The 24862-nt window shown below is 34.2% G+C and overlaps 1 pseudogene across 1 annotated transcript; it reads left to right on the forward strand.

The window, feature by feature from the left end:
- Positions 1-1492: 1492 nt before the first annotated feature.
- LOC308650410 (small ribosomal subunit protein uS8-like) lies at positions 1493-1867 on the forward strand (annotated as a pseudogene). The gene has a single exon. The product of its transcript is annotated as a small ribosomal subunit protein uS8-like (transcript).
- Positions 1868-24862: the final 22995 nt, after the last annotated feature.

A 24862-nucleotide genomic window follows, 5' to 3' on the forward strand; every position in this document is an offset into this window, starting at 1 on the left:
CAAAATGTAGATATGGCATTATTTTTCAAATATATGGACTCTGTCAGATTTCTAACTCAATCATCAAGTGGTGTCTGTAGTCATCATCAATACATCTCTATTCCTTTCTGAACTGAAACTCTTATTTGCCTGTAGTCTCAACAATTATCTATTTTTCAAAACACCATTTACTTGTAATCATTTCTACTGTTTGGAATTTTTGTTTCAAGATTTTAACACTGCAATCTATATCACATTGATTTCTCCTTTCATTAGGTTTTTACAAATGTGTACAGTGTGATTATGAATGGTAGATGGGGATATAATATGCATTTAAGGAGTGTTATGCATAAGAAAGGAATTTAAGAAATGCAGCAATTCCAAAATCAAATGATCTGCTTTATTGTCTTTCCACTCCAACCCCAAAGTCAACCAGCAGCACCATTACCATTTCATTGTTTACTGAATATAAATTGGTAAATTAAAGGAAAAACACCTTATAAGCTCTGCCTTGTTGGAATTGTCATCTCTTAAAATAATTTTGTGAGTGAGAATCTCCCATGGAAATTATTTAAAATATAGATTCTTTGGGATCTACCCCCACAGAGATCATGATTAAGGCGGTCTAACGTAAAGGACCAAAATTTAAATTTTTAACATGTTCCTCAGGTGATTCTGATGCACACCTACATAATTAATTATTATTTTAGAAATGAGAGGAATAAATACTTCTTTGTTCTGATTTTACTAATAAAGAGTAATTCATGCTATAATGCATAGTGATAGAGACAGGGAATAAAATATCCAGGTAAATCATAAAGCACAAAAAGAAAGCAAAGCCAAAGTTAGACCCCAGCCTGTAAGGTCTCAGATTTCCTGAAATGTCACAGAAAAAAAAAAAAAAACAGATGATAGATAGATAAATAGACATACAGAATGATTGATTATGAGAGCTAAAAATCTCACACTACTTTTAGGTTTCTGTCATATACAATAAATAGATTAGGTCAAATAGCTTCCATTTTCAGACTATAGCTGACAGCTTTTTCAGCTCTTTCCCATTTTAATTACTTTACCATCTTCTTAAAACTCAGTTCAGTGGTCACTCTTTTCCCTGTCTGTAAGAATCTACTAGTTTTTTGTCCTCACTAAACTGATTATCTGGAGTCTTTCATTTCACCAAGCCCACTGTCACACATTCAAGGCCCCTTCCCTGTTATCCCACTAAACTCCTAAACCAAGGTGAACCCTGCACTGATGTCTGCGTCTCTGATTCTAGTAAACACACTGAACAAAACCTACACAGTTATACATATTTATGTCATTCCAATATAGGAGCTTTCCCCTCAGATGGGTTTTTTTTTTTTTTGCACCATTGCAATCTTTTAAATTGTTCTATTCAACTCTACCTCTTTTTCCTCACAATAGCTATTTCAAATTTTCATCAGCTTGTAAAAGACACTTTTAATTTTATCAGCACAGAAAGCAGAATCCACTCTTTCTGGGATCTTTTCGTGCCACCATAATAGTGTGCATGAATGTCCTGGCTGATGCTCTCAAGAGCATCAACAATGCTTATTAGGTGGGGCTCCAAAGCCATTGTCCAGTTTCTAACTGTAATGATGAAGCATGGTTATGTTGGCAAATTTGAAATCACTGATGATGACAGAGCTGGGAAAATTGTCGTCAACCTCACAGGAAGTTTAAACAAGTGTGGAGTGATAAGCCCCAGATTTGATGTGCAGCTCAAAGACCTAGAAAAATGACAGAATAATCTGCTCTCATCCCATCAGTTTGATTTCATTGTATTGCCAATCTCAGCTGACATCATGGATCACGAAGAAGACAAAAACACACAGGAGGAAAAATCCTTGGACTCTTTTTATAGGGATGTAAAACATACAATAAAGTGCCTAAATTCTTCTTCTAAAAAAACAGAATACATCACTTAAATCACTTAAATGCTACTTTAATTTTCCATCCCTACACTTAAAAGCTTTTGTCTATATCTTGAGTCAAATACCTGTATCTATATCCTGGGCTGTGTGTATCCTTTCTTATCCCTCCTACCTCAGAAAAAGTATTTCTCATATTTATCCCACCTTCTCCAAGACTTTGTCTCATTAATTTGACTTTTTCTGAGCCTCTTTTCATCCTCTTTTTTTTTGTACCTTTTCATCCTCTTTCTTCTCTCTTCTCCCCCCTTGATATTTCCGTTGTTATCTTAAAGATATAAAATAAAATTCCTCTCCAATTTTGCATTATTCTCTAAAACAACATTTCATTTCCCCTTACTTTTTGTTGGAAACTCATAAATAATAATTTAAGCTGTTTCATTCATTCTTTAACTCTCTAAATTTTGCCTTAGTATCCCATCTTCTTATTCAAGTCAACCTTTCGAAGGTTGCACTCACTACCTCATCTACAGCACTCACTACCTCATCTACAAATCCAGAGAACACCCCTCATTACCTATGCCACTTGTCCCTGGTGGCTCTGACATCATCCACTCTTGATGTGTTCGCATCCATTGGGTTCTGTGATACCATTCTCCATGGCTATCCTTTTGTATGACTCCCTATTTGTTCCTAATGTAAAAGAATATAATGATAATATATAGTTCATATGGTGTATGTACAAATGAAACAACAAAATATGATATAAAATATTTTAAAACAGTCAAAATAGAAAGGTGGTGCAGTTAATGACAGACAGTTCAATATTCATCCAAGTGTTATATAGTTGCTGTAATTATAATTATTATTTTAACTATTTATATCACACAGTTTTCCTAAATGAAACTTCTTTTGTTTTTGTTAAAATGCAGAGTACAATTTGTTAGTCCCAGACCTAACAAATTGGAATCCTCTGAATATATCCCAGTATGTATTTTAAGAAGTTACGTGGGTGATTTTTCTGTATATTCAAGTTGGAGTTTTACCATGTTGTTCCCTTCTGTTGGCAGGAACCTTGAATTTAGACAGGAGTGAGATCAAGTTTGGGGATAAGATATTACATATAATACTTCTTTATTAATATCAGTTTTCATATCTACTATAGTTTAGTGCCATCAATTCATAGGTTTATAGAGAAAATAAAATGAGATGGTATTTACAAAACACTACTATGCACCGTATATAGGCAAGTCCACATCTATCTTTAATACCCCCCAATTTCATCTTCAGTGGTAAGGTAAGAGCAGCATTAATAGAGTACAGAGAATAAATCCTATTGGATCCAGTTATGTCACTCCAATCTGAATCTGCCAGAATTTTCTTCAAAGATAAAGCTTTGGTTGCCTTAGTTACTGAGATGTCCAGTAAGTATGACAGTAAATTAAAAGCCAATAGACCAGGCAAAAACTGTAATATAACAATAACTTAGAACCAGTAGACCAGGAAAATGGAATGAAGTTAGGGTGCCACATATTATGAAATGAATTTAAAGTGAACTAGGTCATTTAGACAGGTAGGTTCTAACTAATTATTAATAGTGTTCATGTGTTGAAGATCTAGTATTGAACAATATCATACTCCCAATATGGGAAGTCCAAAGGAAATTCCAGATGTGATCTCTGCTTCCAAGGACATAATATTTAATTGGAATATAAAGACTAAAGTGTAGAAAAAAAAAGTGGAAATAAATTTAAAGCATATATTTCTATTGAATTTTATCACATTTAAAATTTACTATATGGTAGAGGTGATTTGGAAAAATACAAAGGTACTTAATGCCTTAAAAATTAACATCCAGGAATAATACCTGTGTAGATAATGTAAGAGGTAATACAGAGGAAAAGAAGAAAGGAACTACAAAGAGTGGGTTAATATGGAACAAACTGCTATCAAGTTTTGATATTCAAACCTCTGTAAGAAGAACTTTTAAATCCTCTCAGTTTCATTGTTCTGGGATCTATGCATGATTTAGTGATCAAGTAAGTATATAAATTTCTCTTTTTAGTGGTGAAAGAAAGAAACTTGGCCAAAGTCATCATGGAGTGCCACATGGAGAATTTGGGGGGCCTAGCTGAGACCTGAAATAAGGCTTAGATAGGTGAAATGAAGATAAAATCACCCTCATGTGAAGGAAACATTAATTAAGGAATAGGGGCAAGAATTAATGTGAGACGCCATGGAATAACAAGAATCCAGTAGGATGTCAGCAGCACCAAAAGTCATTCTAGACGGAGAGGATGCATATCAACATGGAGAGGCTCTGATACTTGACAATGAATGCAGATTAATTTCTATGAGGAAAAAAAATTGTTTTAAGAAAATAGTGACAAAATAATACATAATACCTAATATTCTATTGGTTATTTTTATTCACAAATGGACACTGACAAAATATAAAAGTAAAATGCTAGGCATAATAAGAAATAAAATTTAGATATAGTATATTGTTCTCAATAACATTAAAATTTAGGGCATAAGATAATGACAAAAATAATTTTTAATCACAGCAGACTATAAATGCTAGAATATGGATACATGATAATACTGACAGGAAGTAGGTAGCCTATAAATGGTGGTAAGTCAATGATATTTAGATGTGACCTTGAAGAGTCAGTCTTATTTAAGTAAAGATAAGAAGGAAAGACTTTTGCAAGGAAAACAATATGAACAAAGGCAATTCATTTTAAGAAACACTGCATTCTTACTTGTGTGCCCGGCCCTAGATTAATACTAGACATCACATTATTTGTCCCTAAGACCTTAACACATGCAAACAGAGAATATGGTCTCAGGGATACTTGAACAGTTCCATTCGACCAAAGCATGCATATGTGAGGAAATGATTAAAAAAAAACTAAGAAGATAAATTGAACCAATATTAATAAAAACCTTAAATGCCAGGCTAACTTACAGTTAGTTCTACTGGGTATGGAGTTCATTGAAATGGTTAACATTTTTAGCAGGAGAGAAAAATAAAGAGAGCTGTGTATTGGGCAACCTAAGTTAGGAGAAATGAATAGAATAGATTTTAAAGAAAGAGACTTTGGAAGTAGGTGGCTATTATTACACTAATAAAGTATGGAGTGATAACAGTCTGAGATAGTTGGGGACACCAGAATAATAATAAAGCTCCTGTGTATCAACAACACATTAATACTACAATCATTTGCTTAAGACATGTGAGGGCTAGGGTTGTAGCTCAGTGGGACAACACTTGCCTAGCATGTATGAGGCACTGGGTTTGATTCTCAGCACTACATGTAAATAAATAAACAAAGGTTCATCGGCAACTAATATGTACATATTAGCAACTAATATATCTATATTATATAATATATCTATATTTAGATATAGATATATTAGTTGCTAATGAACCTTTATTTATATATAAAAGACATATATGAATCATCTCCCTCCTCACAATATCCCTATTAGAAGGGTGGTATTATTATTCCCATTGACAGATAAGGAAACTGAATACAAAGATATAAAAAATGCTCATGTTTTACAACTAGTAAATGATGCAGCTAGTTTCAAGTGTGGGCAGTCTCCACAAAATGCAATTTAACCATTTGCTATAGAGTTAAAAATAGCTATAAATTTTGAAATTGCATGTCTAAGTAAAAAATATTTCAATTAACAAATACAAGGTGGTAAAATACTTTTTTCACTTAAAAATTTCACGACTATAAAAACAAAAGCTGTACTATCTCTTTCCAAAATCATAACCACTGACAGGTTTAGTGATTTTCAAATTCAGTGATAGAATTTGAACAGCAGAGAATTTCCATTCCAATCTCACAACTTTATAGAAGAAGGAATTTAGATTAAATTTAAGGGAATTGCCCAAGCTGGGAGGGGGGAAAAAAGCTACCAGGAAATTCAACTTCAATTAAATATATACCTCCTGATTTTTGGTCTACTATAGCACAGTACACTTATTGTATCATGTGGGGAAGGATACTTTTACATGTTTTTCATAGTAAACATGGAAGATCACATAGTGACTCATAAATGTATAAGCAAATGTTTTTAATTATAGATTCCAGAAATATATGTGGATATATATTGGTTACATACTACTCAAATTCAGGAGAGTGCTTACTATTGTAGTTATCAATTAAGACCATTTTTAACAGCTTTTACATGTAAATGTGTCTGCAACAGCTGATTTTCAGAGCAGGACGTTGAATAATTCCACTTTCATGTTATAACAAATTTTGGGTGAGTAAATAAATTTCTGTACTACTTCATACCTTGAAGTGATAAATAAATATCAGGGTGTTTGATATTGAGGCATGAGAGAGGTAACCAGAGGAAGTCTGTACATTGCTGCCTTGATGGTACATCTTTCTGGAAGAACTTCAACCCCTCCTCTTTGATCATCATCAAGTGTTTCCTCTTGCAGCACCAGACCCCAGCATTAAGAATAAAAACACAGGTCTATTTGCACTCATATGAGTCATTGTCAGACTCAGAAATGAAGAACAAAAGGATACATATCCTTTTCATGTCTTTTCAATGAAATACCATTGAATTATCCTCAGAACATTAAGTAAATAAGAGAAAATCCTACATTGATTTAGAGCCAAAATAACCTGGAAAGCTTTGTGGGTTCAAAGCTAATGGAATGTGCCAAGAAGGCTACCTTATAAGCAGAGAGAACACATTGGGAGGCTCAGAGGGCAGTAGGGTAGGTTTTTCTGCCAGAGAACAAGTCCAAATAAAAACTGAGAATACTTGGTCAGTTATTTCCCCCATAACCTTCCCTACTCACACGTTTGAGAAAAAAAAAGTAGTTCAAAAGTAAGAATAAAATATCAACCAGTGAAGTTGGAAAGAAAAGCCAGATTCACTTCATTCAAATTCATTGTTCCAATGGGTGAAGAATTGATTAAATATGAATGTATAAATGACACAGAGTTCCTGCCATTGGACAGAGAACAAAAGTAAAGGATAAATGAAATGTACACGGAAGTGGGATAGAATAAAGGGGGAAAAAAAGAAAAGCAAATACAAAAATTAAACAGGGTAAGAATGGGAAAAGAAAAATCAAAGAAATTAAGCTGACAGGAAGGAACATATGAAATGCAGCTGTGATGCTCATTTGCTCTTCTTTTAAAATGTAAATTACTTCTGATTTGGAAGTCAAGTTCTGGTTATTTTCCTGTGGAAATATAGCCAAATCCATTCCAAGTAGTCTCTTTCCCCAAAGAGAGAAAATTGGGAAGGATAATGTAGTCTTACTGTAAGGAATTAAAAAAAATATTTCTAAAAACCTAAAGGCATTTCAATGTAAGTTGTCTGCAACAGACAGCCTCAAACCTCAAAATTTCCTTGCCGGATGTAGGCACAAAGAGAGCCTGAGACTTGGTTGCCTGGCAACCGCGCTCTTCACAGGCAGCTGGAGTAAAAAGAAACTGGCTGGTGCCAAATGGCCTTTCACCTGCTTCGTAAAAGAGAAATCAGAGTGAAAGAGGTACCTCGCAAGGGCCAAAGCACCCCATGAGAAACAGAGGCTTGAGAAACCCTCTAGCCTCACTTTGTTCAGGGATGCACTTGATGGGAGGAGGGGAGGTTCTGATGCTTTAGTAATTAGAGATGCTTTTCTCTCCCCTCCCCCTCCTCTGGGTACCACTGTGAACAGAACAGGCAGGGAGCTTGTTGTTCTGACATTGCATACATAGAAGGGAATGGAGATCATTTTAACCCTTTCATTCTGAATTAATAAATTCTGGAAACCAGGAAAAATGACTTACATCTCCCCATTTTTTCACTGCATTTGCTTTCTAATAATATGATTAATGAAGTGTGTTGATGATGAAAAGAAATAGGAATGATGACAGTAAAAATATTCTATTTTTTCCGGAGTTCCTGGTAATTGAATTTATCATGGGTACGCTACCTGGTAGGCTATTTTAGTGGAGATTGGAAAAGTGCCTGGAGGTGATTTAGTATAAGGAATACTGAGCACTTTCCAAAAGAATTCACATGATCCATTCCTACAATGGCAAGTATTCCAATATCTTTGTCCATGGAAAATTGTAGTCTTTACTAGTTTTTTTAATGATCGTATACTGAATAATTCCTCATTAGCCCAGCTGTCTCAAGATGAAACACAAAATGTGAGTGGAGAGTGGACAGGTAGCTGCACAGCAGCCAGAAACAAGGTATTGAAGTCAGTTTTGGAGGGATGGATTCTGCTCCTCTCTTGTCACTCAGCACAACATTGGAATTCTTAAGTTCTAACTTTGGTGGCATTGACATGATGTACTTAATTACTATTTGAACTTTTCTTTCATATATATAAATATAAATCATAAAAATATATGCAGTATTCATAAAAATATATGTAGTATTCAAGGTTTTTAGGCTATTCAAATTGTATAAATTTATCTTAGTTTTTAAGACCACCAGTAAGCATAATTACTTTTTATAACTTTTACAGCACTTTGTTCAGTTTTGTTATTTTATTCTGTTATTTCTTACTAAATTACATTCAAACTTATTAATTATGGCTATAATACTTCATACATCATTCTTCACACTTCATTCCTGTCCCCATTCCACCTCCAAAGTTGAAGAGGAAATGTGGTTTGTATTCTCCATGTGACTTCTCCAAGGCAATCTTCTGTGATTGTCAGCAGCTATAGAATCAGCCTGAAGACTTTGGTCAATGAAGGTGAAGAAGTGTCAAGCAACTGAAAAACGAAACAGAATAGTTTATAAGTACTCCTCACATCTCTTCCAGAGGTCAAATCAATCACTAAAGACTTCCATGAATGTCAAGAGGAGGATAATTTTGCTATAAGTTGAAGATACATCTGACTCATCATTCATGACTTTCACCCTCAGGAGTGACTATAGGGATATTCACCAATTATTGTAATTCCTCATCTAAATTTATCTTAAAAATAAAAATTCTCATAAAACATATGCTATGAAAAAAATTGTGGTAAATTTGGTCACACCAATGATTGTTAGGTAATTAAATGTTTAAGATGATTTTCTCTTCTCTGACAAAGCATTTTTAATAAACTATTATTGAATAGCTTTTATGGTAAGTCTTCAAATACAAAGTTTAAAAGGAATAAAGTATTTTATTTTCTTTTAAAACACTGGCATAACCAGATGCACACCTTTGATCCCAGCTACTTAGAAGGGTGAAGCAGAAGAATCACAAATTCAAGGTCAGCCTGGACAACTTAGCAAGACCCTATCTCAAAATTAAAAAATAAAAAGGGATGAAGATGTAGCTGAGTGACAAAGTGCTTTTGATTTCAATTTCCAGTAATTAAAACAAAACAAAATTAAAAAAAAAACTTGGCATAACTTCTTGGGGAAGTGTACCTTAGAGTAGAAGATGAGACCCTGAAGCTATAGATCAGTACATACAGATTCTTAACCTTGACAACGTAATAGAATAACCTAAGGAGCTTTTTAAAAACACTGATTTCTCTCCCTCTGCTTTCAAACTGTGTATTTTTTTCATTTTTTAAATGATAATTATTACTGCTTATTAATTTTACTATTAATAAGTTTTATTGTGACATTTCCATACATGCATATAATGTGCTTGGATACCAAATCCTATTACCCCTGCTATGCTTTCTTACCTCCCCTCTTTCCACAGATAGAATCCCTTTCCTCTTCCCTATTGGTCCACCTTCTAATTTCATATTTTCTTGTTTTTTTCCTAAATATCACTTGTGCAGGAAAATGGATGTAACTGTAGGTCATCATCTTAAGCAAACTAAGACAATATTACATGTTCTCTCTTAAATCCACATCTGAGTTAGTTCTCTATGAAATAGTGTCAGCTTATGACCATGAGCTTATAAGCTAATTTAGGTTTAAAAGTTTAAAAACCATCTCATTTTCTGAGAGATTCACTTTAGGAGACTGGTTTCATTTTTACAGGAAAAAAAAATAAGCACAGCGTTTAATGTTATTCATGCCTAACTGCTTTTCCCAACAACCAAGTCTCTATTATTAGACCTATGTAGCTTTCCATTCTCATGCTATATCTCAATATTAATTTCATTGTAAATGAGAAGGAGGTAATAATGTTAACAAAAATATCATAAATTATGAGGAAGGAAGTTTTAAGTAGAAAAGCAAACATTATCTCTTACTGTTACGTCTCAGCCAAATTATATTTCAGCTTAGTAGAAAAAGGTAATAATGTCTTAGCCATATCAGCTATATTGAAAGTGTAAAATTCCAAGTGCACATGGTTTACTTCACAGAGAAGTGTGTGTGTGTGTGTGTGTGTGTGTGTGTGTGTGGAGAGAGAGAGAGAACAAGAGAAAATTTTTGTTTGCGACAAAATTCATGTACATATTGCTTAATATATACTATTTTTTCTGATAGAATTTTTAGAGTATCCATAATTAGCATAGTAAAATACTCCACATTTTAAAAAATTCTTTGACTCTAATATGACTGATGAGTATTGGTGACTCATATACAAGGATTTGTATATACCTTTTGTCATTTACTACAACACACTATTTATGGTGATCTGTTAACTGCATCATTCAAAGCCCAAGAATAGAATAGATTCTAGATTATTGACTCACCTGGCTTACTGCCGCAAATAGATTGACAAGCTGGTATTACTGCTACCTCATTATGACACTAAGAGGTACATTAGTTTTTCATTTACTGACAGTTCTATTTATTGGCTATTAAATGTCTCTATGATCTTTATCCTTGAGTCTTATAATTATTCTGATTCCTAGTTTCAAGAAAGAGAAATAAATTCTGTTTAATTTAAGCAGAAATTGGCTTTACTGGAAATATTTAGAATTGTCAGGAAAACCCACAGAGGCAGGAATCAAGCAAAGTCAGAAAAGCCAAGAGGTCATTCTGCAGAACGCCTGGTCAGAGCAGCCATTAGCCTACTGACCTCACCATGAGACACCACCGCCACTGGATGCCACTTGCTGTCACTATTGTACATTGCAACCACTACTAAATTTGAAGATATCCCTTTAGCTATATATTCATAACCCAAGTCAATATCCCTGGTAGAAGCATTAAAGCAACTGAGCCAATATCACCTGACCATAATGCTGGAGGTGGGGAGAAGGAGTTTGTTCTTCTTCAACTTCTATACTGAGAGCTGGATCTCTGGATTCTACCAAGATTCTAGGAATTGGGGTATTTATTAAAATACAGACCAAAAATTAAAAAATGGCCTATACTTCCTAAGGACTACATATGTGAACAGAATAATCATTCATCAATGGGGCTGGGGAAGGAGCTTATATTCTTGGACAATTAATTGTAGAATCAACTTAAAATATAAAGGACAGACAAAATTATTAGTAGTTAATTTGGAATGACAAACTCTGGAATCAGTTACAATATCTGTATTGCCATTGAGACAATGTGTGACCCAGGCACATAATAGGAACCTTATATATAATTAGTCCATGAAGTTGCCAACAAGGTGAGATATGATGGGTAAAATATTTGATGGCTAGAAATCTGACAGTGTTCCAAAATGATAACAATATATGTATACCATATCAATGAGTTACACCCTATAAGTACTGTTTTACTTGCAGCAATTTAAAGCAGCAATAGATACCGGAAGTTTTATAGTTTTAAATACCTGTATCAGAAAATAAGAACTATTTGGAAATCAGAAATTCAAGATTCTATTTTAGGAATCCAGGAAAAACATAGATTAGTGGAACAAAGCAAATAAAAAAATATAAGAGAAAAATATATAAAATAGAAATTAAGTAATGAAGATAATTGTAGGATTCAAAATTGGTTCTTTATAAAATATATATTATAGTAATTCATTACACTAACAGAACATAATGTCAGACAAAAGCCACCTCAATAGGTGCAGAAAGTATTTTTACAAAAGTTAACATCTACTCGTTATTGTAAAGAAAGCATTCTGTATGTTATTAATAGTAATGAGTGGAAAAAATTCACAAAGGAAAATATATAGTAAGTATGTTAAAAAGTGCTTAAAAATTAATTACCAGAAAAAAATCAAGTTGTTTTGCAATACTGCTGTGCATTCACAGATTAACCAAAACTAAAAGGACAAGCCTAACAAGTTTTGGATAAGATTTGGAGGAACTGGAGCTCTTCTAAATTATGATGGGAATTAAAATGATGCAGCCTACTGTGAAAAATAGTTTGGCTGTAGTTTCATGTGAAGTTAACACATCTTTACTAAATTACCCAACATTTCTACTCCTAGGTAATTTACGTGAAAGAAAAGATTCATGCAAAGAAGTGTTGTGCACAATGTTCATTTTATATGTAATATCCTAACACTGGAAATAACCCCACATCCTTAGCAGGGTAAGCAATAAACAAACTGGCATTTCATACAACGAAAGTCTATTGAGCAATAAAAAGCCATGAGTTACTGACAAGTGTAACATGCAAGTCTCAAAAACCTATATTAAGCCAAAGAGGCAAAAGAATGTGTATGTGTGTCTCTGTGTATGTATATCCGTGTGTTACATCAATTATATCAACTTCCTATCTTGAATAGGTAAAACTAATGAAAAGGGGGAAGTCAGAAGAGTGGTTTCCTTGGGATTTGGGAGACTGCACTGACTGGGAAGGGAATTTAGAAAAAGTTTTGGTAAAAGATTTGTTCTTATAATTGTAAGTAATGAGCTACAGATGTGTAGGTATTTTTCATGCTTTATTGAATTGTATCCTTATGATTTATATATTCTAACTTCTATAAATTTTTATGTCAAAACCTTTAATAAGTTCTCATTAATAAGTCTGCTTTACAGTTTATCAATTCCTTTTTGTATATTCTAGTTGAAACAAATTAATAAATATATTGAAGATAATTGGAGCCAGTGTTCTCATTTATACACACATACCCATGCAGTTTCCAGTTTTATTCATTGGGAGGGCACAGAAGTAATGATATGCCAGTAGCGGTAACACACCATCCTCCCATATTAGGCATCTATATTACATTTTCCACTAAAGGGAAACAGGACTCATAAGAAAAATAGATGATACCAGTACTAAGGCAGTAAAGTGCAAAATGAGCCTAGAACTTCTTGCTACAACAGAAAGTGGGAAATGAGGTATAATGGGACATGTCAAACTAATACAAGTATTGTGTTTTTTTTCAAAAATTTGAATGGCAAAGTAAATATTGATTGAAAATGTATTGTAACCTTGTGAGTAACATAAGAATCCATGACTCCATGGTTATATAAATAAGAGAGAGAGAGAGAGAGAGAGAGAGAGAGATGATAGATAGTGTACCTATATGACAATAGACTGTATCTTTCAGAAGAGATAGAATAAAAGATTTTAAACATTTTCACCATAAAAATGGTAAATTTTTGAAGAGATAGATATATTTTCCCTGATTTGAACATTATGTAATGTCTCCACAAATCAAATCATTATATGATACTTCATAAGTATGTGTAATTTTATGTTGTTAAGTATCAGTTAAAATAAATTTAATTTTAAAAAAAATGGGGGTGGAGAGTATACTTCCTATGGTAGAATGCAAGCCATAAGAAAAATGTAGAAAGAATGATAGGGTTAGAAACAATGAGTGATCACACAATCCTACAGATACAAGTTTGGTAAACAGGACATTGAGGTTGTCTCAAAGTATCTCTCTGCAAGAAACTATTACTCAGAAAGGGAAAGCAATTGCTTTCCCATGGAGAAACCTGTGGCTTATCACATTACCCAGGATCAAAGCTAATATCACTAATATTAGTGCATCTGAATTATGTACTATCCAACATGACTGGCTGAGAAGCAGAAAATATCATATTAGTGGAATCTCTGGCAAAAATCCATAACTTGAAACTAATAATGATGAAACATCAGATTAACGAATTTAGGGTTATTCTATGAAATAACTGATATACACCCTGCTGGAGTCCTGCCCTAGTGGGGTCCAGGGACTCCTGAAGGACGAGTGGCATCAGCAAAAAGGATGAGACAGGAGTCGTTCCATTGGAGCAATCTCCAGAGAGAGAGAGCTCTAATGCAGCTTTCTCTGGGTCATCTTTTATTGCAATTTTTCTCATCACTATGGATTCAGAATACATCATTGATCATATAATTTCAAAACTTTGCCAAGACGTGACATTTCCTTAACCACCACTAGAGGCATAGAAAAATCTAATATCAATTTACATTTTTCCAGGATGTGACATTTAGTTATCAATTATTAAGGGTACAGAACCATTAATAAAATGTGTAACTAATTTACATTTTTCAGATTTTCCCAAGATATGCTATTTTCTTATTAACTAATGCCAAACTGCGTCACCAGACTTTAAGTCTCCTAACCTATCATTAACCTTTAAGTTTAAAGTACATCTGCACCTTATTTCTAATCTAAAATTCCCATCTAAAGAAGTTCCCTTAGGGCTGGGTATGTGGTTCAAGTGGTAGCGTGCTTGCCTGGCATGCGCGTGGCGCTGGGTTTGATCCTCAGCACCACAAATAAAGATGTTATGTCCGCCGAAAACTAAAAAATAAATATTAAAAAATTATCTCTCTCTCTCTTAAAAAAAAAGAAGTTACCTTAAATCTTATACTTAAAATATCCTAAAGTCTATAAACCATTCTTAAAGCATATAAAAACCCATACAGCTGAAAATTTAAGAATTATAAACCCAGTAATCTAAATAAAATAATATTTTTATCATTATTCTAAAATATGTCTTATAAAGCTACTTTAATTAATTTCTACATTTATTCTCATAAAACTGGTTGAACTGCTTTCTCAAAGAGTTTATTTGTTTCTTGGTCAAGCTGTACTAGTTCTTATATCTTTGTAATCTCTCTCAGTAAAAGGCAAGTTTTAAACATCAGTCCACTTAACGTCAATATTAACTGTGCTCATCATAAGTCCCTGTGTGAAGTAAAAGAGGGTTTATAGAAAAGAGGAGAATGTATCTTTATATGTCTTAACTTTCCTAAGTGTATAACATAGCTTTCTTTAATTAAAAATAAAACTACATATGGTGGGCTTTCTAAGAGGCCGGAAATATGGGTTTGGGTTCTTAGTTAATATAATCAATGTGGTGCCTAAAATTCTTGTGTCCTTTTGGAGAATGATTGTTGTCCATTATCAGTTTTGCCTTCAATGAACTGAGATAGAAGAGCAGCCTTCTATTTTGTCCTGTATATGCTGAGGGATAGTAGAACAGCCTTCAAGGCATGAACTACCTGTTATATTCTAGCCATCTGAAATTTAATTTGGTTTAGCATTTACATACTCATGCCTCCTGTCATGAATATGAGCATGAAAGTGAAAAGTCCCAATTACATAAAAAAGGGTCTCATAGTTTTGGTTTCCCATCAGTCAGCGCAACTTTGCCAGCATTCATCCTCACTGTGACCTCGTCAAGACAGTGGGAGAGTGGCTTTGCCAGCATTTATCTTCACTGTGACCTTGTCAAGACAGTGAGTGGGGGAGCGCCTTCACCAACACCCTTCAAAAATATAAGGCCAAATAGCTAAGCATGACTGAGGAGCTACTCCAAATTAAATAGTACCAAATATACATGAAAAAAAAAACAATGCAATTTATGCACTTGGTTTGTATTTTTAATAGGGGGAAAATGAAGGAATGTCCTGATTTTGATAGCTATGTAGTCAATAGACAAAAGAATGAAGAGGTTCTTAGGAAGCATACGGTGAATTACTTGGGGGTAGAAATTTATGATGTTTTCCATATACTTTCAAAAGACTCCAAAAAAAAAAATAAATGTACAAGAGGGGAGGAAGGAAGTGGAACAAAATGCAAACAACTAGTGGATCTGTGATGGATTACACAGTTTCCCAATTCCTTTTACTACTCTTGAACCCTTTCTGTAAATTTAAAAGTATCTAAATAATGTACAAATAAATAAATGAGTCCCTTGCTTAAAAAGGGAGATTAGTAAATATAAAAAGTAAAGTACTGAATTCCAGACCCTCTAACTCTACAGTCTTTGGAGGATAGCGCCTAAACGCAAGAGAGAAGAAAGCTCCTCTCACGCTACTAGCAAAACTCCCTCAAGGTAATACATGCCTTCATCTCACAACATGTGATAGTCTGGTTCTATTTTGTTTGAGTGCAAGAATGGGGTAGGGAAGCAAGAATCAGGCTTATTATTCTTTTGCCTTAGGGCTAAAAATCCTCTATTGTTGGTGAAAGATTTTTGATGCATTTTTTATGAATGATAAAGAAAACTTTTTCTAAAGTAGCTGGATATTTGTAGGCCTAGAGCTATTCTGAAGACTCAAAATGCACATGCAGTTTGAGCACTGTCTGTCATTAACTGTGTGGGGTATAAGCATTCTGTTTAGAAAGATCAAAGTACTTTTTGTTTGGAAAGAAAAAGGACTGAGTTTGCTGAGAGTGGGATCCCCGGATATTGCATTATTTCTCTTGCCATAATACTCTTTTCTATTTATATCTTGTGGACCATAGTCTTTATTTGATAAGTGACAGCATCTTTTTCACTCACTAATGAACACTGATTAGAATTCAACCTTTGAAGGTAGTATTTATGACAAAGTCACATGGGAATGGATATGCAACTCTCAGAAACGCCCTCAGTAACTTTGAAAGAATCCATAATAATAAATGATTCATTCTTCTCAAAATTTGCAATATTGATTGGAAGTGACACTTTGTCATTCAACAAGCTATAAAATGCCTAATATGTAAACTTATTTAAGAACACATACACATTGTCACACCATTAGCTCAAGGTGGTACCTGGTGGAATGAAAGACAACTTCAGTCTATTATTGTTGAAGAAAAGAACTTAAAGCAAAGCACTTGGTACTCCCTGAATTAAAATTTATTTATACTGAGCAATTTTTTACACCTAGAAGACAGGAAAAATAGATTAATTACCTAAAGTATAAGATCAAAATAAATAATTATAGCCTTCTACCAGTTTTGTGCCCTTTAAAATCTTACATACCCTCATTTCTTCCTTTTTTCATATTTTGTTGTAAAATTTCTTAATTTGAATTTATTTTAATGAGTACATATAAATATAAAATTGTACATATATAAGTGATACTATGAAACGTTCCAATACATGGATGCATTGTCTAATATTTAAGTCAGTGTCAACATAATCTATAAATCATGTTGAGTAGTATAGACATTTTAATAATATGAATATAGGATGGTCTTCCAATTTTTTCAAAAAATTCCTTACATTAGTGTTTTATAGTTTAGTTGTAGAAATCTTCATTCCTTGGTTAAATTGCTTTCTAGGTATTTTGAGGCTATTTTAAATAGTATTCTTTTCTTGTTTTCTGTCTCAGATACTTTGGCATTATTGTATAAAACTACTGACCTTTGTATACTGAAAGCTGCTAAATTCTTCATAAGTTCTAATTATCTTTTGCTGGAGTGTTTGAGGTTTTCAATGTATAAGATCATGTCATCTGCAAACAGTGACAATTTGATGTCCTCTTTTCACTTACTTTCTTTCTCCTGTCTGATTGCTCTTTTTAGTGTTTCCAGTATTATGCTGAATAGTAGTGGTGGAGATGGGCACTTTTATTGTATTGCAGACTTTAGAGAAAAGGTTTTCAGCTTTTCTCCACTCAATGGGATATTAATTGTTAGTCTATTACATTTGTCATTTATTATGTTGAGATATGTTCCTGTTATTACCAGTTTGTTCAGAGCTTTTTATCATGAATAGTCATTAATTTTATCAAATAACTTTTTTTGCTTTTATTGAGATGATTGTATGTTTTTGTCTTTATTCTGTTCATACATTGTGTCACATTTATTCATTTGCATATGTTGAACTATTATTGCATCCCTGTGCTGAATACTCCTTGATCATGTTGAGTAATCTTTTTAAACTGCTGTTAGATTTGGTTTGCTTGTATTTTGTTGAGGATTTTCATATCTATGTTCATCAAGGATATTTTTTTTGTCATGTCCTTGTTTGCATTTGGTATCAGGGTAATGTTGGCCTCATAAAATGAATTTGGAAGAATTTCCTCCTCTTCAATTTTCTTGAAATAATTTCAAAAGAATTGGCATTATTTCTTCTTAAGTGTTTACTAGAACTCAGCAGTGAAGCCATCTGGTCCCAGGCTTTTCTTTGATGAGAGACTATATTACTGATCCAATCATGTTACTAATTATTGGTCTGTTTGAATTTTCTATTTCTTCATGATTCAGTCTTAGTAAGGTGTATTTATCTGGGAATTGGTCCATTTCTCCTAGATTATCAAAGTTGTTTGCACATAATTGTTCATGTAGTAAATATTACATTATTATCTCATCATTTATTATCTCTCTAATCCTCTCATCCTACCATCCTGGGAGATATAATGAAAAATGGAAAAATCTATGTTCAGCATTCTCAATTTTCCTCAAATATAAAATGTGAATTGTGAATTTAAAATAAAGTAACATAGAGATGGGTGTGGTGGTGTGTGGCAGTAATCCCAGAGGTTCCGGGGGCTGAGGCAGGAGGATCATGAGTTCAAAGCCAGCCTCAGCAAAAGCAACTCAATGAGACCTTGTCTCTAAATAAAATACAAAATAGGGCTGGGGATGTGGTTCAGTGGTTGACTGCTGCCCCTGAGTTCAATCCCAAGTACCAAAAATAAATAAGTAAATAAATAAAGTACCATATATAAAGTGAAGAACATAGTGTCTGACACATAATAACTGCATTAATAAATAGATAAATATAAAATAGATAATGAATTCTAGATTATATTCCATTACTTCAAGTTTTAAATGCTATATTGAACTCATATTTGTCCATTCAGAAATCAAGAAATAGGAGACTTCAGAAAACTTTGAGAAGATAGAACAGCAAAATCATACTGGTAGATAGAAACTTAGGCTAGTGGCATGCAGACAGGGATGCTGATAAACAATGAGCTACTTGTCCACCACCAGTTCCTAAAGAACCCTAGCCAAACATGGGACTTAAAAGTGTTTAATACATAAGAGGTCAGAAAATTATAGAAAAAAAATGTGAGTATATGTCAGGTGGGGCAGGCAGAGGAGGGAGAGAGATGGTAGGTTGAAAGTCTATTTTCAGCATCCTCAGTCTTCCTGATCCTGTTCCATGTGCTTAATATAAGAAGCCAGGTACCCCAATCCTAGAAGCCAGAAACTGGGGTCTAATATCCAGAAATATTGAATATTGATATGAGTACTATGGTATGCTACACATAGTAGAATAATAATAAGTTCCAAAATTTTAAAAATAGGATAACTTCTGAGCTACTGATTATAAAACAGACTGATCCCAAGACCTCGGTCCCATTCTACACAGATAGATTACAGGAAGCCAAATAGTAGAAGATTAGAGATCCACCCCTGTCCCAAGTAAATTCAAAGATACCAGAAAATAGATCTTCCTGCACTGCTATTGGACCTCCTGTGGTGAACCATTGGTAGAATGAACTTCACAAGAACAAGAAATTGCTCTTTGCAAACACCAGCAATGGCAACACTTCAATCAAAATTTGAGAGCCTTACTAAATAGAAATGCTCACCAAGGATCATGAAACATCTATAGAAAACCTCCAGAATAAAAGAGAAATCAGCAAGCAAACCAATTTAAGAAATAAAAGGAAATTAGTACAGAAAATGCAAGAACACTGTAAAATTAAAACCAAAATGTGCTGGGCATGGTGGTACATGCCTGTAATCCAAGTGACTCAGGAGGCTGAAGCAAGAAGATAGTTTTAAAAGCCAACCTCTGCAACATAGGCCCTTAGCAACTTATCAAGACCTTGTCTCAAAATATAAAAAGAACTAGGGAGTTGACTTAGTGATTAGTGCCCCTGAGTTCAATCCCAGTTATCATTTTTAAAAAATGAAAATTAATACATCAGGGAAATAAAAGTTTTTTCATCAATAAGAATAGATGATATTTAGAAATCAGAATTCTTAGTAGGCAAAAGACATGACTAAAAAAATTGTACAGAAGCTTATAAGTAAACAAAATGTCAAGAAAATTGAAAATGAGGGATAAAAGCTAAGAACTGTGAGCATCGAACCAAAAACTCCAATAACCTGTTAATAATGGCTCTATCGATAAAATTGAAGGAAAGTAATGGGGACAAAATATCTTTTTCAAGAAAAACCTTTACAGAAATAAAGAGTACATGTTTCTAAATTTTTTTTAAAAAGAGCCCAAAATTATAAGAATTATAAGAAAAACTAATTTTATCTATATTTATTTATTTATTTGGTACTGGGGATTGCACCCAGGGATGTTTAACTATTGAGCCACATCCCCAGCCCTTTTCATTTATTATTTTAAGACAGGATATCGCTAAGTTACCTAGGGCTTCGCTAAGTTGCTGAGGCTGGCTTTGAACTTTCAATCTTCCTGCCTCAGCCTCCCAAGTCACTGGAATTACAGGCATTTGCCACCATGCTCAGCAAGCACAATTACTTTTATAAAAGTACCCCAAACAAAACATATTTTCATGACATTTCAGAATATCATATTAAAGAGACAAACACAAACTTTTAAAAAATGGATGTCATGTCCAAAAAGTAGAACCAGAATGATAATAAGAATTTTATCAACAGCACCTGCTGAGTCAGTGAGAAGATGGTTTTCAAAGGTAAGAGAATAAAGATATTTTTGGACATGCAAAGATTCAGAAAATCTCCCTCCCTTTTTTAGGCAGCTATTGGAAAGATGCATGGGGAGGGGGTAATTTTGCACATGTATTAATGCTAGAGTTTAAAAAATAAAAAGATTTTCTTATAATTTACATGATAGTTCATCTGGGATAAGGGGGAAAAAGTCTGTATGTGATAAATCAAGAATATTTTCAAGTCTATTATGTAAAAGGTATAAAAGGTAAACAATGTAGAAAAATGCTAAAAATGACAAAATTACATGGAGAGAAATAAAATGAGGGAGGTAGTATAAGTTAGATATGTCAAAGAAAATTCATAGATAATATTTGAAATTTATACTCAAAATTGTTTTATAACGTATCTTCACAAATCTATAGCAAACATGGCTATATATGTTTTTAATATGCACATATGCCTATAATTGGGATTTGGATCTGTAATGCAGTACTTAAGGAAATTTTTTTCCCATTTCCCACTTTTCAATGGAATCTATATTCTAAGTAAAGACAGCTATATCAAGAGGGAGGTTTTTAAAATCACAGGGAATTTTCAGAGGGTGTCTATTTCAGCACTACAACTTAACTACTGGGAGACAGCGATGGTTCCAGAAATAGCAGAAGGCTAGGCCTGAAGTGGGTCACAGAAAACCCCTAGAGGCTGGTGAACATGGCTCTGAAAGAACAGGATACAACCGACCTACGGACTACAGAAATATGTGAGCAAAGAAGAACAACTGGAGTAAATATTGAGAACATGCAAACACCTGGCACATAGGACAATTAAATATGGTTCAGCTCCACCCTGTGGGTAGGCCCAGTGGAGCAGCAGCAGGGATGTCACAGCCATCCCTTTTTCTCAGGAGGCACAGATTTGTAGCTGGAGCGAAGGGCAGCAGAAATTCTGGCCATGAACATAGGTGTCATTTCCACCTATACTTCAGCCATATCTTTTTCGGAAAAACTGAGCAACCCATAAAGTGGGGTATGCTGAGAGCCTGACAGTCAGCTGGATGCAGCTACTCATTCAGTGGGCTTAGTTACAAACTGCTAGAGTAAGGCTTCCTGGAAAAAATTCAAATTCAGAAGGACAAAGAGGAATTTTTATACCTGAGATTTAAGATTATTATTCACTATCTTCCTGAAAAACAGTTCTTTCAACAGTCCCTGGTGGAATTCTGAGAAGTCTCTGGACCACAAGCTGGATGACAATTGCAGAAAGCTCTTTGCTATTATCAGCTAAGCCACAGATGTCTGTAGAAACATGCTCTTCTTTCCTGAGTGACAAACCCGCACACACCAAGCTTGCTGAGTGAGAGGTATCTTGGTGGGAACAGCTGCTGTAAGTGGTTTCAGATAGCACCTCGCAGTGCACTTTCCTCAGATTATGTCTCTCTCTTACACACACACACACAAAAACACACACAGAGCAGTCACACATACACATGGCACTCACATCATCCTGTAATACCTACATGAATCAGAGGAAAAACACAACTCTGTAATCAAATATGAAATATGAAACATAATAGGACATGGAATATGGTGTATAAAATTTGTGATTTACAAGTCTGAGTTCTGTTTGCTCTACAATTGTAAAACTATTTCAAGTTTTCTGAACCAAGGGCCTTGTGGGCATATCTACCCAAAGCATAATGGATTATACTCTATAATTGCAGTGTAATTCTTCTGATCTGTAGTAAAGATGAGAAGTGGGGGATCTTGCATTATGCTCCACTTTGGGCCAGGTTTTCTTTGTCTGGGCCTTGATGCAGATGTATATCTATCCCTACTTGATGCTAAGATGACCCTTGTCTTCTACTCTTCAACCCTTTCCCTCCTGGACCTCTGAATGGCAGGGTTTTATAGCTGTTTCTGAGTCTAGCTGCATTATTTATCAATTGCCGTGTTAAAAAAAAAAAAGTATTCCAAACTTGGTGGCTTAAGAGGACAACAGTAAGTATCTCACAGTTTCTGTGGGTCAAGAGCCTAGACATAGCTTAGGTCCCAGGCTCAACTGAGAAAGATGCTTTTCAATGCTCATAAATATGATTATTGGTAAGATGTATTTCTTTATAACTTCTGTATGGAGGCCTCAGTTCCAGAGACCTCCCTTGGTTCTTACTATGTGAATGTCTCCAAAGAGTATCATGTAGTATGTGGATGTCTCCACAGAGTATCATGTACAACCCCACATGGCCCCTTGCTTCATGAGAGTGAGTAAACTATAAAGCAAAGAAACATGCCAGCAAGTGAGAGTGTGCTGGCAGGAAGAAGTCACTGTCTTTTGTAATCAAATGACAGAAGTTATTTTCATTTAATTTGGTATATTCTATTAATCCAGCAAAAAGTCACTAGATTCACAAGTGTATGAATACCAAGAATGGAATCATTTGGAGCCATTTCAGAAAGACTGCCTATCAAGCATACTTAGACTGAGGGGGAAGGCGGTGTTTGTAGAGGTCGGAAGAGAACAGAAGGGTAGAGCCATGTCAGAAGCTCCCCATTGCCCTGCATCAACAATTTGTCCACTCCAGATGTACATCTGTCCTTTTCTGTCTCCTTTGATCCAACATTTTGCACTTTATTTTCTGCCACAAAGTTCTATACTCACTCCTTAGCTTAAACTAAGTTAAACATTTGCCTAATTTTCTGCCCTTCCCAATAACAAGATATTTACATATTGGTACATGTGCAGAGTTTCTCATAAGGAACTGAGTTTCAAAAAGGGGTATTACGAAAAGAAAAGAAAACAGTGATTAGTACATTAGAAGCATCCAAATATTATAAGTCTATAGCAAGGAGTATTTGAAAGCATTCAGTAGCCCACTATTAAAAGCCTTGTGTTTTTCACTTAAAATCAGACTCACTAAAACAACCACTGTAGAACTATGGTATTATTTGTAAACTAGAGCATTTTATCACGTAGTTTTTAAGTAAATTTTATAAATTCAAGGTAGTTGATGCTTGATTAATAAACAGAGAGTGGTGAGAATTACAAATTTTAAATAGAGAAATATCACATTTCTTTTGAATATAACCATAGAAACTGAGTTAATGGCAGTCCTCTTTGCTTATTAAGGTCAGGTTCTAACAGTGGTTGCCATGGCTGTGTTTGATGGCTTTCATTGACTGCATAGCAATTAGAAACACTTTCCTGAAAACTGATTTTTCTGGCAGCCAGGGACTGGCATGAATTCAGGTCCAGCCATCCTCTGTGCTTTGATCTGGCATTCCTTCCATGGGCACCATCATAGCAACCTACAAAATCAATCAGGAGAAAATGCTTATTTATGTCAAATATGGATTTTCCAACAAATAGCTTATGAAAACACCTTTCATGTGGGTAATGAGTAGAGGTAAAAAGTGGACTGTCTGATTCCAGTAATTACAGCCTGCTGTTGCTTTAATCACTAGCAGTCTATCAGTAAGAAACTGAACATGCTCAAAGCAGGTCAGGATACAAATTGTGTCTCGAATGGGGAGAAAAAAGAAGAAATAGTTCTTCATTCTGCCTATGCCCTTCCCCCACCTCTACACCACACAGTATGCATTTGGGTGTGTTTTCATTTAGATAAAGATATATAAGTGACAGCTGATGAACAGTTAGTTTGTATTCCCCTGGTTCTCTCCCATAGATTTGGATTACATACAGATGAAAAATAGCCCATATGGCTTTTGAACAAAATGAATGGCTGCAAGCTCTGAAAAATTCTAGTAGAAAGGTTGGCATACTAAAAGGTTAATTAAAATTTGACTCTTCAAGATGGATACTTTTATTTATAGAACCTTCGGCTGATTTTCAGCAGTCATGTTTTCCTCTAATTAAAATAATATGAACAGCTAATAGCAATCAGCTTAAAGAACTGAATATTTTAGAGAAAGGAATGATTCATAGCCCTTTTAATAATCATTCTGCAGTAGGTATCTCCACCAAAGTGCACATAAAACATTTGTATTCAGCCATTGTCTGGTTCAAATGTCAAGAAATATTAAGTTGGAAAAAAATGAGGAACAAATTATTTAAAGCTGTCTAAAATAAGTCGTTGATATTATCATGTAAATTTGATATTTCCCTAAAGGTTCTAGAATCATTCTCTGACATGGCACAACTCATAGATTCTGAGAAAGTGGATCATTAGAAACATCATCTTTAAAAATGGGAATTTCCTTATGCATTCACAAGCATGATATACAAGGGCCAATAATTACATGTAAAAGAAACAATAGTTTGCACATTAAAACATTGTGTACACATGTAGACAGAGAGAGAATAGATGAGAATCATTTCTGCATTA

The sequence above is a fragment of the Spermophilus citellus genome, assembly GCF_964194105.1.
Source record: "Spermophilus citellus genome assembly, chromosome: 5".
Taxonomy (NCBI): domain Eukaryota; kingdom Metazoa; phylum Chordata; class Mammalia; order Rodentia; family Sciuridae; genus Spermophilus; species Spermophilus citellus.